We start from the raw sequence: 14,197 nt of genomic DNA, 5'->3' as shown, positions 1-14,197 counted from the left end.
AATACTTGAGAGCAACAGTTTGCAGCTGAGACATATTCAGCTTCAGTAGTTGATAGAGCAATTGTATTTTGCTTTCTACATGACCAGCTTATTAATGCTTCCCCTAGGAACTGACATGCACCACTTGTGCTTTTTCTTTCCATCTTATCACCAGCATAGTCAGCATCGCAGTAAGCTACAAAATCAAAATGAGAACCTTTGCCATACCAAAGACCAAGATCAGTAGTACCTACGAGATAGTGAAAAATTCATTTGACTGCTGTTAAATGAGATTCTTTTGGCGAGGATTGAAATCTAGCAAATAATCCTACTGCGAAAATAATGTCAGGTCTACTTGCAGTTAAATAAAGTAAAGATCCTATCATACCTCTATATTCTTTTTCAGATATTGATTGTCCATTTTCATCTTTATCTAATGAAGATGATGGATGCATGGGAGTGGACATAATCTTGGCTTCACTCATTTTGTATTTTTTTAAAAGATCTTTGATATATTTTTCTTGACAAATGAAAATTCCATTTTTATGTTGTTTAATTTGTAACCCAAGAAAATATCTCAATTCGCCCATCATACTCATTTCAAATTCACTTTGCATGAGTTGTGAAAAATCTTCACACATTTTTTCATTTTTTGAACCAAAAATAATGTCATCAACATACACTTGAACGATGAGTAAATCATTTTTACTTGTTTTCTTAAAAAGTGTTGTGTCAATGTTTCCGCGGGAAAAATTATTTTTTTATTAGAAATGAACTCAATCTTTCATACCAAGCTCTAGGAGCTTGTTTTAAACCATATAAGGCTTTTGTGAGTTTAAAAACATGATCTAGTTTCTGTTGATTTTCAAAGCCTGGAGGTTGACGAACATAAACTTGTTCGTTTAAGAAACCATTTAAAAATGCACTTTTAACATCCATTTGAAAAAGTTTGATATTTTTATATGATGCATATGCAAGAAGAATTCTTATGGCTTCTAACCTTGCAACTGGAGCAAAAGTTTCATCATAATCTATTCCTTCTTGTTGATTATAACCTTGAGCAACTAACCTTGCTTTGTTTCTTATAACTTTTCCTTCTTCGTCCAGCTTATTTCTAAAAACCCACCGTGTTCCAATTATTGTTTGATCTTGTGGATTTGGAACAAGAGTCCATACCTCATTTTTCTCAAATTGAAGAAGTTCTTCTTTCATTGCATCAATCCAAGATTGATCAATTATTGCTTCTTCAATGGATTTTGGCTCTACTTGAGATATCATTGCCATGTTGCTGTTTGCATCATCTCTAAATGACATTCTTGTTCTAATGCCATCAGCTGTATCACCAATGATTTGATTTGGAGGATGATCACTTATTAGTTTCCAGCTTCTAGGAGGATTTGGAAAAGGAGATTGTTCATCAATCTTGTTTTCCTGAAGATCGATCTGCTGTGTTTGCCCAGATTGATCTTCTTCCTCTTCATCTTTCTTTTTTAAATCGAGATCATCAAACTCATCAAATAAAATGTGTATACTGATTTCAACAGTTTTGTTTCTTAAATTAAACACGCGATATCCCTTAGATTCAGTTGAATATCCTAGGAATATAGCTTTGTCCGATTTTGCATCAAATTTTCCCAAGTTATCTTTGTTGTTTAAGATGTAACAATAACAACCAAAAATGTGAAAGTATGAAATATTTGGTTTTCTATTTTTCCAAATTTCATAAGGTGTTTTATTTATTATTTTTCTGATTGAAACACGATTTAAAATGTAGCATGAGGTATTAACCGCTTCAGCCCAAAAATACTTTTCCACATTTGATTCTTCCAAGATTGTTCTTGCCATCTCTTGTAATGTTCTATTTTTTCTTTCAACAACTCCATTTTGTTGTGGAGTTCTTGCACAAGATAAATTATGAGAGATGCCAAGTTCATCAAAAAAGTTTTTGAAGGATGCATTAATGAATTCACCACCATGATCACTTCTTACATTGATGATTTTAGATTCTTTCTCATTTTGAACCTTTTTACAAAAAATTTTGAAGGAATCAAAAGCATCATCTTTTTGTTTTAAAAACAACACCCATGTATATCTAGAATAATCATCAACAATGACAAATCCATATTTCATACCTCCCAAACTAGTGGTTTTGATGGGACCAAAAAGATCAATGTGAAGTAATTCAAGAGGTTTTTTAGTTGATATAAATCCTTTTGAATGAAAGCTGGTTTTTACTTGTTTTCCTCTTGCACAAGCTTCACAAATCTTATCTTTTTCAAAACTTATTTTAGGAAGTCCTCTAACAAGATCTAAATCTGAAAGTTTTGAAATTGTTTTCATACTCAAATGTCCAGTTCTCTTATGCCATATCCATTTGTCTTTATTTATGGACATGAGGCAAGATTCAACTAGTAATTCTTCAATGTATAAAATATAAAGATTTTTCTTTCTGGATGCAGAAAATATGATTTCTCCAGAATTTGCCATTCTCACTTCACATATGTTTGGTTTAAAAACAACTTCAAAGCCATTGTCACAGAGTTGACTAATGCTGAGAAGATTATGTTTTAATCCTTCAACATATTGAACATCATTGATTTTGGCAGAATTTATTTTACCTATGGTTCCTTTTCCTTTGATTTTAGCTTGATCATTGTTTCCAAATGTTACGGACCCTCCATCTTTTTTGATAAATGACATGAAACAGTTCTTGTCACCCGTCATATGTCTTGAACAGCCACTGTCCAAGAACCATGGCCTTTTCTTGACATCTTGAGATCCATCCTGCATAATGTGTTATATCATTCTTAGGTACCCACTTGATTTTGGGTCCTGAGGAGTCAGCTTTAAAATCTGGTTTCTTACTGTTAAGTAATTTCTCAGAATGATCATTTTTAGAATGAGAAGAATCTTTGGTGTTTTTTGAAACGGGTTTAAAAAACTGGGCATTAGTTGTTTCTGATAAGCCTCCAGATCGATCTAAAGATCGTTCTTGCTTTTTCAGTTTTTCAGAAAAATCTGTTTTTACTGTCAAATGTTCTTCCCTTTTGAAGATTCTCCTATTCTTGTTTTTGCTATCCCTTTTTTTAAAATAACATGCAAATTCTAAATGTCCAATTTTGTCACAGTATGAGCATTTGATTTTGCATTTTCCTTCTTTCTGTTCAGGAATAAAAAAAGTTTCATACATTTTGGTTTTTTGAGTTTTGTCAAAACCAAGCCCGGCTTTATCAAATATCCCTACTTGGGATCCCATGATTTTCTGAAATGTCTCAGTAGCATAAATAAAATTTTTTAAATCATTCTTAAGAGTTTCAACTTCAGCCTTGAGAAGATCATTCTTGGTTTGAAATGAAGATTGATCTTGGCTTGCTGTTTTTTCAGTTTTCAGATTTCTAAGTTGTGAGTCCTTCAGATTTTGAATGATTTCTTTAAGTTTATCATTCATAACCTGAATTTTCTCTTTCTCTTCTTTTTCTTTGTAAAACTTTTCTTTAAAAGAACTACATTTTTGAATGAGAAAGTTTGAATCATTTAACAAATTATCAAATTCAATTTCCATTTGCTTGCATATAAGACATGGTTCAGAATTTACCTCTGTTTCTTCAATATCTGCCATTAAACACAGATTGGCTTCTTCAGGTTCATCTGTTTCTGATTCATCAGATTCATCCCAGGTTGCCATCATTGATTTCTTTTTGAAGGGATATTTCTTTGGTCCTTTTTTGTTTGATGGACATTCAGTTTTATAATGTCCTTATTTTGCTTTTATCAATCTCAGTTTTGAAGTCCTTCTTGTCTGGAGAACCCCTTTTGATCTGATCTCTTCTCCTCATCATTCTTTGTACTTTCCTTGTGAGAAGAGCAATTTCTTCATCAACATCTTCTTGGATTTCTTCTGAATCACTTTTCTCATTTGTTTGTTGTATGTTTGGTGAACTTTGAGATGCTTTTAAGGCTACTACTTTACTTTTCTTTACAGGTTTATCTTCCAGTAATAACACTTCATGTGCCCTTAGAGTTCCTATAAGTTCTTCCAAACCCAATACTTCTAAATTTTTTGCTTGACTTATTGCTGTCACCATTGGTCTCCATATGATTGAGAGACATCTCATGATTTTTCTTACCCTGTCTTGTACTGAATAAAATTTGCCAAGGGAACGCATTTCGTTCACTATAGTTGTGAACCTTGAATACATTTCATCGATTGTTTCTCCTTCATTCATTTCAAATAATTCGAACTTTCGGATACCAATGTCAATTCTTGTTTCCTTAACATGACTCGTTCCCTCATGGTGAGTTTGCAATGTGTCCCATACCTTCTTGGCCGTATCACACTCATCTACTCTTTCACTTTCTTCCCTACTTAAAGCACATGATAAAAACAGTTGAGCTTTTGAGTTTAAGAGTACCTTGGATTTTTCATCTGCTGTCCAATCTGTTTCTTTCTTTTCAGCTGATGTAGTATCGTTTTGATCTATTCTTAGTATAAAGTCTCCATCTGTGATGATTCTCCACATACCCGTATCTTGTGATTTTAGAAACAACTGCATTTTGCCTTTCCAGAAGTAATAATCAGAGCCATCAAAGTATGGTGGTCTGTTTGAAGACCCTCCTTCAGCTATGTATTTAGCTTTTGACATTTTTCTTCCTGAATCTTTTGTACATATCTTTTGACATTTTTCTAGATCTTTTCTCTAACACTTGTTAGGTGTTGAACTTTTGAGACCGAGCTCTGATGCCAATTGAAGGTAAAAAAAATAAGATCTCAATCCAAGATTGATCTTGGCAGTGATGAAGATTGATCTTGGTTTTGTTAAAGATCAATCTTGGTTTGTTTCAAAACAGTAAAATCAATTTTATCAAAATATGATTTGTTTTAGCATAAAATAAACAAGGATAGAGATAGAGAGATTACACATATATTTTATCCTGGTTCACCCAAACACGAGTTACATCCAGTCCTCACAAGAGTGAGATTTCCACTATGTGCTCAAAGTAAAGATTGTTCTTGGTGGTTACACTTTTATCACAGATCAATCTTTGATCTTTACACAATTCCTACCCTTCTATCTAGAAAGGATTTCTTCTTTCTACCTTACTGATTTGGAAAGGTTTTAACAAGTTACCTTTCAAAACATAAAAGGATTTTTGCAATTTACTCAAGATTTGACAAAACAACCTTGAGTTACAAAGTGATGGATTTGAGACTATTTAGAATCTAGATATTTACTCAACTCTTGTTTGAGAAATATATTCTATAAATAGACCTCAGTTGTAAATGATTACAACACAAAGATTAAAACAAAACAGCAAACTATAAGAAAGATTTTGAGACACTTGAGTATGATTGAAAAGATTGATCTTTTGCTTGGTGCTGATTGTTGTGTTTTGTTCTTCAACTTGCAGCTGCATTTATAGACTCCAAGAAGGCTTAGGACAGCTCATGTGGCCGTTGGAAAGGGACCAGCTGTCATGAAAGAGTTGTTGGATAAATTCTGCCAAAAGCAAGATTGATCAGCTGCATCAGAAGATCGATCCAGGATTGATCTTCTGGTTTGTGATGAACTAGCCTTGTACTTCTGTGATTTGTGTCAGTACGTCAGCCTTGAGTACATGTTTTTCTGTTACGTGTGCAGGCTTTAGAATAGTTCAAATCAGTAGTGTACTTTGCTACTTGTAGTCTTGTACTTGCATTTGTTTTTATAAGAAGAATGATCTTTGTGATATGCCTTTATTGAAGCATGCCTTTGATTCTTCAAATTCTGGAACAATGTGACTTGGATTGATCTTTTGTTGATTCTATATGAGAGTATAAGATGAATATTGTTTCCAGGATTGATCTTCGTTTTCCAGAACTGCTTCAAGATCAATCTGTGTTTTCCAGAACTGCTTCAAGATCAATCTGTGTTTTCCAGAACTGCTTCAAGATCAATCTGCGTCTTCTAGAACTGCTTTCTTTGATATGATTTGTGATGTTTGATTCCTATCTTGTTTTAACACACTCAAATGCACATGTTAAATATTATAGCATTTAGAATCATGATTAATAATCTTTAATTAATCTTTTGTTTTATTATCATCAAAACGTTTAATTGAGATTTTGTCTTAACATAAACCTCAAGATAAAAGAATATCAAGACTACTCAAAACTATAATCAAGCCCAGAACTTAAGTTGAAGGTCCAAAGAAGGAAAACAACCTCCAAATCAATGAGCATAAAGATAGATTGATGAGCTGTGAAGTAAGGACAACAAGCACACTATTGCTGCACTTTTTGCATAAAGTTAGCACGCTTCTGAGACAAATGACTGACACTAAACAACTACTCAATCGCTCATCTACGTTTTCCATACAATACAGAACCAATAACGTTCTAGTTTCGAAGAAGAACGTTGTGGATTGAATAGCACACATGCCTATTAGATCTCACTTTGATCAGACGTTTTCCTCAAGATTAGTAACGATTATAATGAGTATTTTCTAACCTTCTCTATGCCTATAAAAGGAACATCAAGGTGAAGACAATAGTAAGAGTTTTCAGTGCAATCATTTTGATATTCAAACAATCCTACTCAAGTAACAAAACTCTTAACTCAAACAAAACTCCAACTTTATCTTACTATATTCAAGGACCACTTTATTGAGTTGATGCTGATAATAAATCTCAAACAAGTGTTGAGTAGATTCTTATTTTAAAACCTTTTATCACACACATCATTTGAAATTCAAGTTTATCTCTTAAGATAGTTTGAGTATGTATCTTGTAAAAATTATTTTAGTAATTAAAAGGTAACTTGTAAAAATCATTTCTGGACTGAAAGATAATTGTAAAAATTATTTCAAGGTCGAAAGGTGAATTTTGTAACTGATCAAAAAAGATAGTGTGAAAGCAAGAACGTTCTTGTCTCCAAGCACATTAGTAAAAAAAACTCACAGATTGTGTGGACTAGACGTAGCCCACCTTGAGTGAATCAGGATACATCATTGTGTGATCTTGTTATCTCTCTCATTGTTTATTTCTCACTCACTTTCGTATGTCACCTAGAAATAATTTGTTTTATTCATTTTTAACTCACCCAAAACGTTTTGGATTTTTACATGTAACCAAGATTGATCTTGAGTTAATTTAAATTAAAAGCAGGAATTAACATTTCAAAAATGGATCACAATTCAAACTCCATTTCTTGTGATTGACATTGCTACTTTAGGGGTAGTGGCAAATTCTATAACTATGATTGGCAATAAGCTTCATATTCCAATTGAAAAACAATTTTTTTAATTATGAGATTGAACATAAAATCATTCAAAGATGGTCAATCTGAACCAAAGCTTTATAAATGAAGTTAAGCTTTGCTAAAGAATTAAGTTTGAAAACAATCATCACAATTCAAAACTTTATTTCTTATATTGCTAGTACCTTCAATTGGTATCCAAGTCTGATATCATAATAGAGCACTTTATCGTGCAAGAGTTAAGGTCTTGTACCACTAGAAAATCTTGTGACACTATTTGAGTAATCATGGATAAATTGATCAAGACAACACTTTTCATTCCGATGAATATGAAGTATCAGTCGAAGAAATTGACTTTAATCTATGTAAAGAGATAGTAAAATTACATGGAACACCATGGAATATCATGTTGGATTGAAATCCAAGGTTTGACTCTTGTTTTTGGAGTAATCTTCAACAAGCTTTGAGGACGAGTATATAGACCCGATACTATTGTTCAAATAGAGAGGCCAAAAATTCTTTGGAAATTTTTCTGAGAGCTTATGCCTTGGAAGAGTCTGATAGTTGAATCTTAAGACATTTGTATAGATAGAGTTGTTAATCTGAGTAGTATTTTTGTAGGGACAACAAATTAAAATTGTTTAAACTGATGTTAGTATGAGAATTAAATGTTGTTGGTAATGAATCATTTATGATTGTCTTAACTAAAAGTTGTGCTATATACTATTACTGTTGATTATTATTATTGATGAACCGATTTTGAGTATGGGTTAATTGAATAATATGGTTTAGTTAATTAATTATATAGTTAATAATTGATAAGGATGTTGATGTAATCGATTGGATGGTCGAAAGAAGTTAGTAATTGTTAGACAAAGATTATTTAAGATGACATGAGTTAATAACGATAAGCCTAGTAATTACTAGGTGCTTGTTTATCTTGATGATGATGTTGATGTGTAATATAATTAACTTATTTAATTATGTTACCTTGCTAATGTCATGTTCCTGGTTGCAAATATGCGTTAAGTAAATATTAAATAGTGTGGATGATGATGATATGATAATTATTCTATTGCATCACCCTTGATAAATAAGTTATAGGTGAGGATGGAATTGAAGAAGAAGCCAAGGAGTGATGAACATGCCGCTTGTATTAAGCCTTAATTAAACGATGAATGTATGTTGGCCATTGTTTCTGAATGAACTGTAATGAATTGAATTATTCTCTTAAATACAATGAGAATCTCTTCCCTTAATCATTTAACTATTTAATTGTTATTCCATTAGACGATTAACCTTACTCTAAAACCCTAGAAGACAGTGAGGCATTTCACCCTCATCCTTCCTCTATCAGTTCCCATCTCTCGAATTTTAATAGTACTTCGTTCGATACATTCTTATTATATAAATAAACTATAATTTTGTATCTATATCAATCATCTCTTAAATTCTAACAAAGAGTACTTCGATATGATGAGGGTATTATATATTACGGCAAAATTTGTAGTGTGGTTAGGTGTGAATGGTTCAAAGGAAGCTAAATTTCTAGTGAGTGTGTTTTCACTGGAAATGTTTGTACATCAAGAATTCCTAAAAAAGGGAAAATAGCGGTTGTATTTAATTCAACAAACGATTTACACTCTTATGCAATACTATAAGTGTTGAATGTTAATCTAGTGTTCATATGTCAAAATGCACAAATGAGTGTTGGAACTATTATATGTTTTTCTTATGAAACGATGTGTATTTTTCAATAGTCTATATAGGTGTGTTCGGTCATGGAATTTGTCTGACAAGAGACATTACATAGATGCGTGATATTTGTTTCTGTTTTGTACACTTTTTGGTTCATAGATGTGATAATGAACTTGAGTATAATAGAATAACACTATACATCTCTACCAATGCGATGCACGGATTAATTAAAAAAAAAACTACAATAAAAAGTTGATAAAAATACATCTATAGTTTTTTAAGTTTAACTCAATTGTCGTTTAGGTCATTTAAGTTTATTTTATCTCAATTTGATCCTTTAAGTTATATTTTGTTTACATCAATAATTCTTTATCTCAATTTCGACAATAATTAGTTCAATTGAAACCTTATAATAATTTGAAACTCTATCAAATACTACAACAATATATCCTTCATACTAATCCTTCAAAAACATTCAGCAAATCTTATAAATAATCTATAATTTTTATTTTTTATACAACAATTTAAACACACATATAGTCTATTAAATAAGGTAACAAAGGTCTATCTACATAATCAATGTCGTTAACTTTTTTCACATACAAAGTAACTTGGATAGTCAACTTGTTACGATGTTTCGATTAAATCTTAATATTTGATGACAATAATTAGTTAAAATTTTCAACACATATACTAATTATATAGTATAGCATTTGATCTTTCAATGCATTTAATACCGAAACAAAACAATGAAATTCACTCCATATATACCAAGGATTCAATTGCAACTTCAAACATTCAAACAAAATGAAACATAAAAGTCCTATCTTTCAAAACATCATAAACTTTCAAAATACCAAAAAGGCATAAATTTAAAGATAGGATAGATAGACACCGGCAAATAACGTCTCATATAATAAACATCACTTTATGCTTTGATTTTAACAGCCACAATTTTTTGAGCCTTGTTGTTGGATGCTTGAGTGCTCTCGACATCATTTTAAGAAATTGTCTCAATATCTACAGCTGTTCTTTTCCCATTTGATTTTCTAGTGAGAGTTATTCAAGGTACTTTGCATGTTTTATTGGATAATATGCCAATTAGATACTCCACTTAATTATGCCTTGAGCTAAACAATGCATTCATTAGCATCAATGCAACTATTGATGATAAAGTTTTTCATGGTTATCAAGGTTCATATCAGTGGGAATTAACATCGTTATTAAAGACCTTATATGCTTAAGCTTGCTAAATTCTTGATAAACGAAAGGATTAATCACTGAAAATTAGCAACGTTAATAAAAATCTTATATGCTTAAGTCCACTTGACCCTTTAAATATGAAAGAATTAATCATTTAGAATTAGCAATGTTATTAAAGACGTTATACATTTTATAAACTAAAACTTTGATAGACGAAAGGTTTGTCTATTGAAAATCAGCAAACTTATTAAATAACTTATATGTTTGATACCCTGCCCTTGATAAAGCAAAGATTTGATCATTGGGAATTAACAAGAAAAGCTGCCAAAGGACCTTGATAAACTCAAATGATACTTGATCAAGTGAAGTAACTATTCATTGAGCAACTCAAGGTATTCATGTCCAGCCATGCGATAGACTACGAGGGAGTTAAACACTAGGTAGTCAATCGTGGCGGTTCTCGATGCAATCACGCTATATTGTGGTAGCGAAGGGCTTAGCTGCAATGGTGCAATGTGGCACAGTGAGAATGAAGGTCGTAGGCATTTTGGGGGCATTCGATGGTCGCGTTTTCCCAGAACCCTGCAAATGTGAAATTTTTGTGTGCAGGAAAACCCAATATTTCCCTTCAATTTTAAAACGTTATGGGGGTATTTTTGGTATTTTTTTCCTTCCTTCAAATTTCACTTTCATTTAGATTACCCTAATTTCACTTTCCATTCTTCGAAGAATTCCTTGTTCTTCTTATTCCTTCCTTCAGTTTTCATCCTCAGTGTCGTCCAGCTTCAGTCTTCGTTCTTCCTAACCTAGTCGCGCTGCCTCCAGCTTTAAACACCACAAGTCGTGCCTCCCTCAAGCTTTAAACAAAACCAGCTTCTGTTTTTTCCTTCTTTCATTCTTTCCCTTTTTTTTTTATTTTATCTTGTTACTTACTTCCTTCCTTCTTTCTCTATTTTTGTTTCTACTTCCCTTATTTCTTTGCTTCTTCTGCAAACAATCATGGCAACACCATTTGCAACCCCGCAAAGTAATAGTCTTGTTGCTTATGTTTAAACCAATCGGTGATAATATTGACATAACATGATAATTTAATAGTGTAAAGGACAAGAATAATAGGAAGAGGGGTGACATGTGATTTCTGTCAACTTGAAACTACTAGAGGAATTACTAGAGCAAGACAACATCAGTTAGGAATAGAGGGAGATATAAAAAGCTGCAGAAAAATGCCACCTGATTATAAGCTATTGTTGCAGACAAATTATGATGAGAAACAAACACTAAAAGATGGAGTATTAATTCAGGTGAAAATGCAAAATGATGATGACGTAGCTGAAATAAGAAGAATTTAAAGTGGAAAAACAACAATGCCCCTTTACCGGCTGCCAAGAAGACAAAAGGTCCCTTAGATTTAATGTTTATGAAAAAAGCAAAACACAAATTGGGGAAAGACAAGAGACAAACAAGCATAAATGATGTTTGTGACTAAGAAGCAAAAGCAAAAACGGTACAATATATTGCTCGTTTTTTATACAAATGGAATTATTTTTTAATGTTGCAAGATCAAAAAGCTTCAAGTTGATGTTGGAAACAACATTTTTTCAGTTGAAACCTCCAAACTATCATGAGTTGAGGGTTGCACTCCTTGAAAAAGAGTTGGAATAAACAAAGGTTTTGTTGAACGGTCATCAAGAGCAACGCGCAAAATTTGGATGTTCGATTATGTTAGGTGGTTGGACAAATAAAAAGAATAGGACTTTGATAAATGTTTTGGTGAATTATGTAGTCGTAATAATGTTTGTGAAGAGTATTTATGTTTTTGCCTACATGAAGACCAAGATTAAGGAGATTGGTGAGCAAAATATTGTGCAAGTGGTTACTGACAATGGAAGTAATCATGTATTGGCTGGTAAACTGCTAACTGCCAAGAGACCACACCTATTTTAGACTTCACGTGATGAAAATTGTCTAGGCTTGATGTTAGAAGATATTGGAAAGTTTACTAAGGTTAAAATTGTTATTCAAAGATAAATTACTCTTGTAGGCTTTATTTATAGCCACACATTGTGTTGAACACAATGAGGAAGAACACTGACAATGTTGAGTTGGTTAGACATGGAGCCACAAGGTTTACTACCACATTTCTTACTTTGCAAAGATTACATATAAAAAAAGTCAACCTTAGAAAGATGTTCACTTCAGAAGAATGGTTGAAGTCCAAGGCAGCTAACGATCCTAAGGGAAAAAAGGCAACCTGTACTGTATTATGACATCATTTTAGAATGATATTATCTACACTCATAAGATTATGGGACCTCTTGTGCAAGTGTTAAGACTTATTGATAATGAGAAAAAACCTGCAATGGGATACATATATGCATCAATGGTCAAGGTCAAAAAGGATATTCAAAAAGCTTTTCAATGAACAAGCAAACAAGTACATAGATGTATTTTCAATCATTGATGAAAGGTGGAAATGTCAACTTCATCATCTGTTGCATGCTACATGCTACCACCTAAATCCGAAGTATTTTTATAGGAAACCAGAAATAGAGAATGATCCCATGTTGGTGGGAGGTCTTCACTTATGCATCAAAACACTTAGTGAAATTCATCAAATGAGTGAAATGACTACAACATAGTTGGCGGAGTATAAGATTACTAATGGCCTCTTTGGAATGGGTGGAGCAATAAGACAAAGTGCAACATTAGCTCTTGGTAATTGGAAGTTCATTTCTTTTCTTCTTAAAAATGTTAGCACGACATAACTTGTGTATAAAAATAATGAAAGTGATTGTTTCATTGCAATTGAGTGGTGGAAGACTAATGGAGCACAAACTCCACTTTTGCAAGTATTGCCAATTAAAGTGTTGAGTTTGACATGCAGTTCTTCAGGATTTGAGCGCAATTGGAGTACTTTTGAGTATGTTAGTTAATACTTGTTATTAAGGTATAGAGTATTTTACAAGGTAAGTTCATATTAGTTTAGTAAACTAACATTTTAAATTATAATACATAGATCCATTCCAAGAAAAGAAGTAGACTTGAGCATAAGAGGTTGGAAGACTTGGTTTTTGTTAAGTATAACCAAGCTCTAAAAGAGAGGTATGATTATCGTGATGTGGTTGATCCAATTGTCTTGAATGATGATGATGACTATACTAATGAATTTGAAGTGTGAGACATGGGGGAAGATGGTGAACCTGTGGAAAAGTTAGTTTATGTCGGTCATAATCTAACTTGGACTAATTTTGCCAATGTAAGTGGGGCTAATAAGCCGATGGTCTACACTAGGCGGGCAACAAAAGAAAAGGTAGCAACAAGTGCATCTAGGGCAATAACACAAGAATTGGTGGTAGAAGAAGATGTGAAAGAAGTTGAACCTATTTATGTTGAAGATGATGGGGAGGAGGAGGAAGACGATGATGATCTTTAATTCCTATAATATGTATTTTAATTTTAATATTTTGTTATTTTATTAGTCTATGTTGACGAAGATGATGATATTTGCTATTTAAATGTATGTTTTGATTAAGTCTTGGGGTTTTTAATTACTAATGTTTATGAGTTTTAGACATTGTTTAATTTTGCATGTTTATATAGCATTCGTGTAATTTATCCAAAAAATAGAGGTAGTCCCGGTATCTCGTAACCTGCTATCCTAATTTCTGAGGTTGACCGCGACACACCGTTGTGTAAAATTAACTATCTAGGTTAAACGTGAAGATCAACATTGATTACTATAATGCATTAATTCCATCGATAAATTATAGATTTTGTTATATTACATTTATTGATCAATTAGATGTACATCATAATTTATGTTTATATTAAGTTTTTTAATTAAGCTTTAGAATTATTAATTTAAAATTAAAATTTGAAAACAATAACGCACAAAATATAATATGAAATATAAAGTTGACTTGGTGGATATAGTGGGGTGGAAGACTTAAGAAGTGAAGTAATAAAAAAGTTGCAAGTTTGATATCCGCCAACAACAAAAACTAACATTACTAATTATTACTATTTGAATGTTAAAAAAAACACAAAAATATGTTAATAATTGTAGTACCGATATATATATA

This window comes from Cicer arietinum, chromosome 1 (assembly GCF_000331145.2).
Source record: "Cicer arietinum cultivar CDC Frontier isolate Library 1 chromosome 1, Cicar.CDCFrontier_v2.0, whole genome shotgun sequence".
Lineage (NCBI taxonomy): Eukaryota > Viridiplantae > Streptophyta > Magnoliopsida > Fabales > Fabaceae > Cicer > Cicer arietinum.
This window is presented reverse-complemented; position numbering follows the sequence as displayed.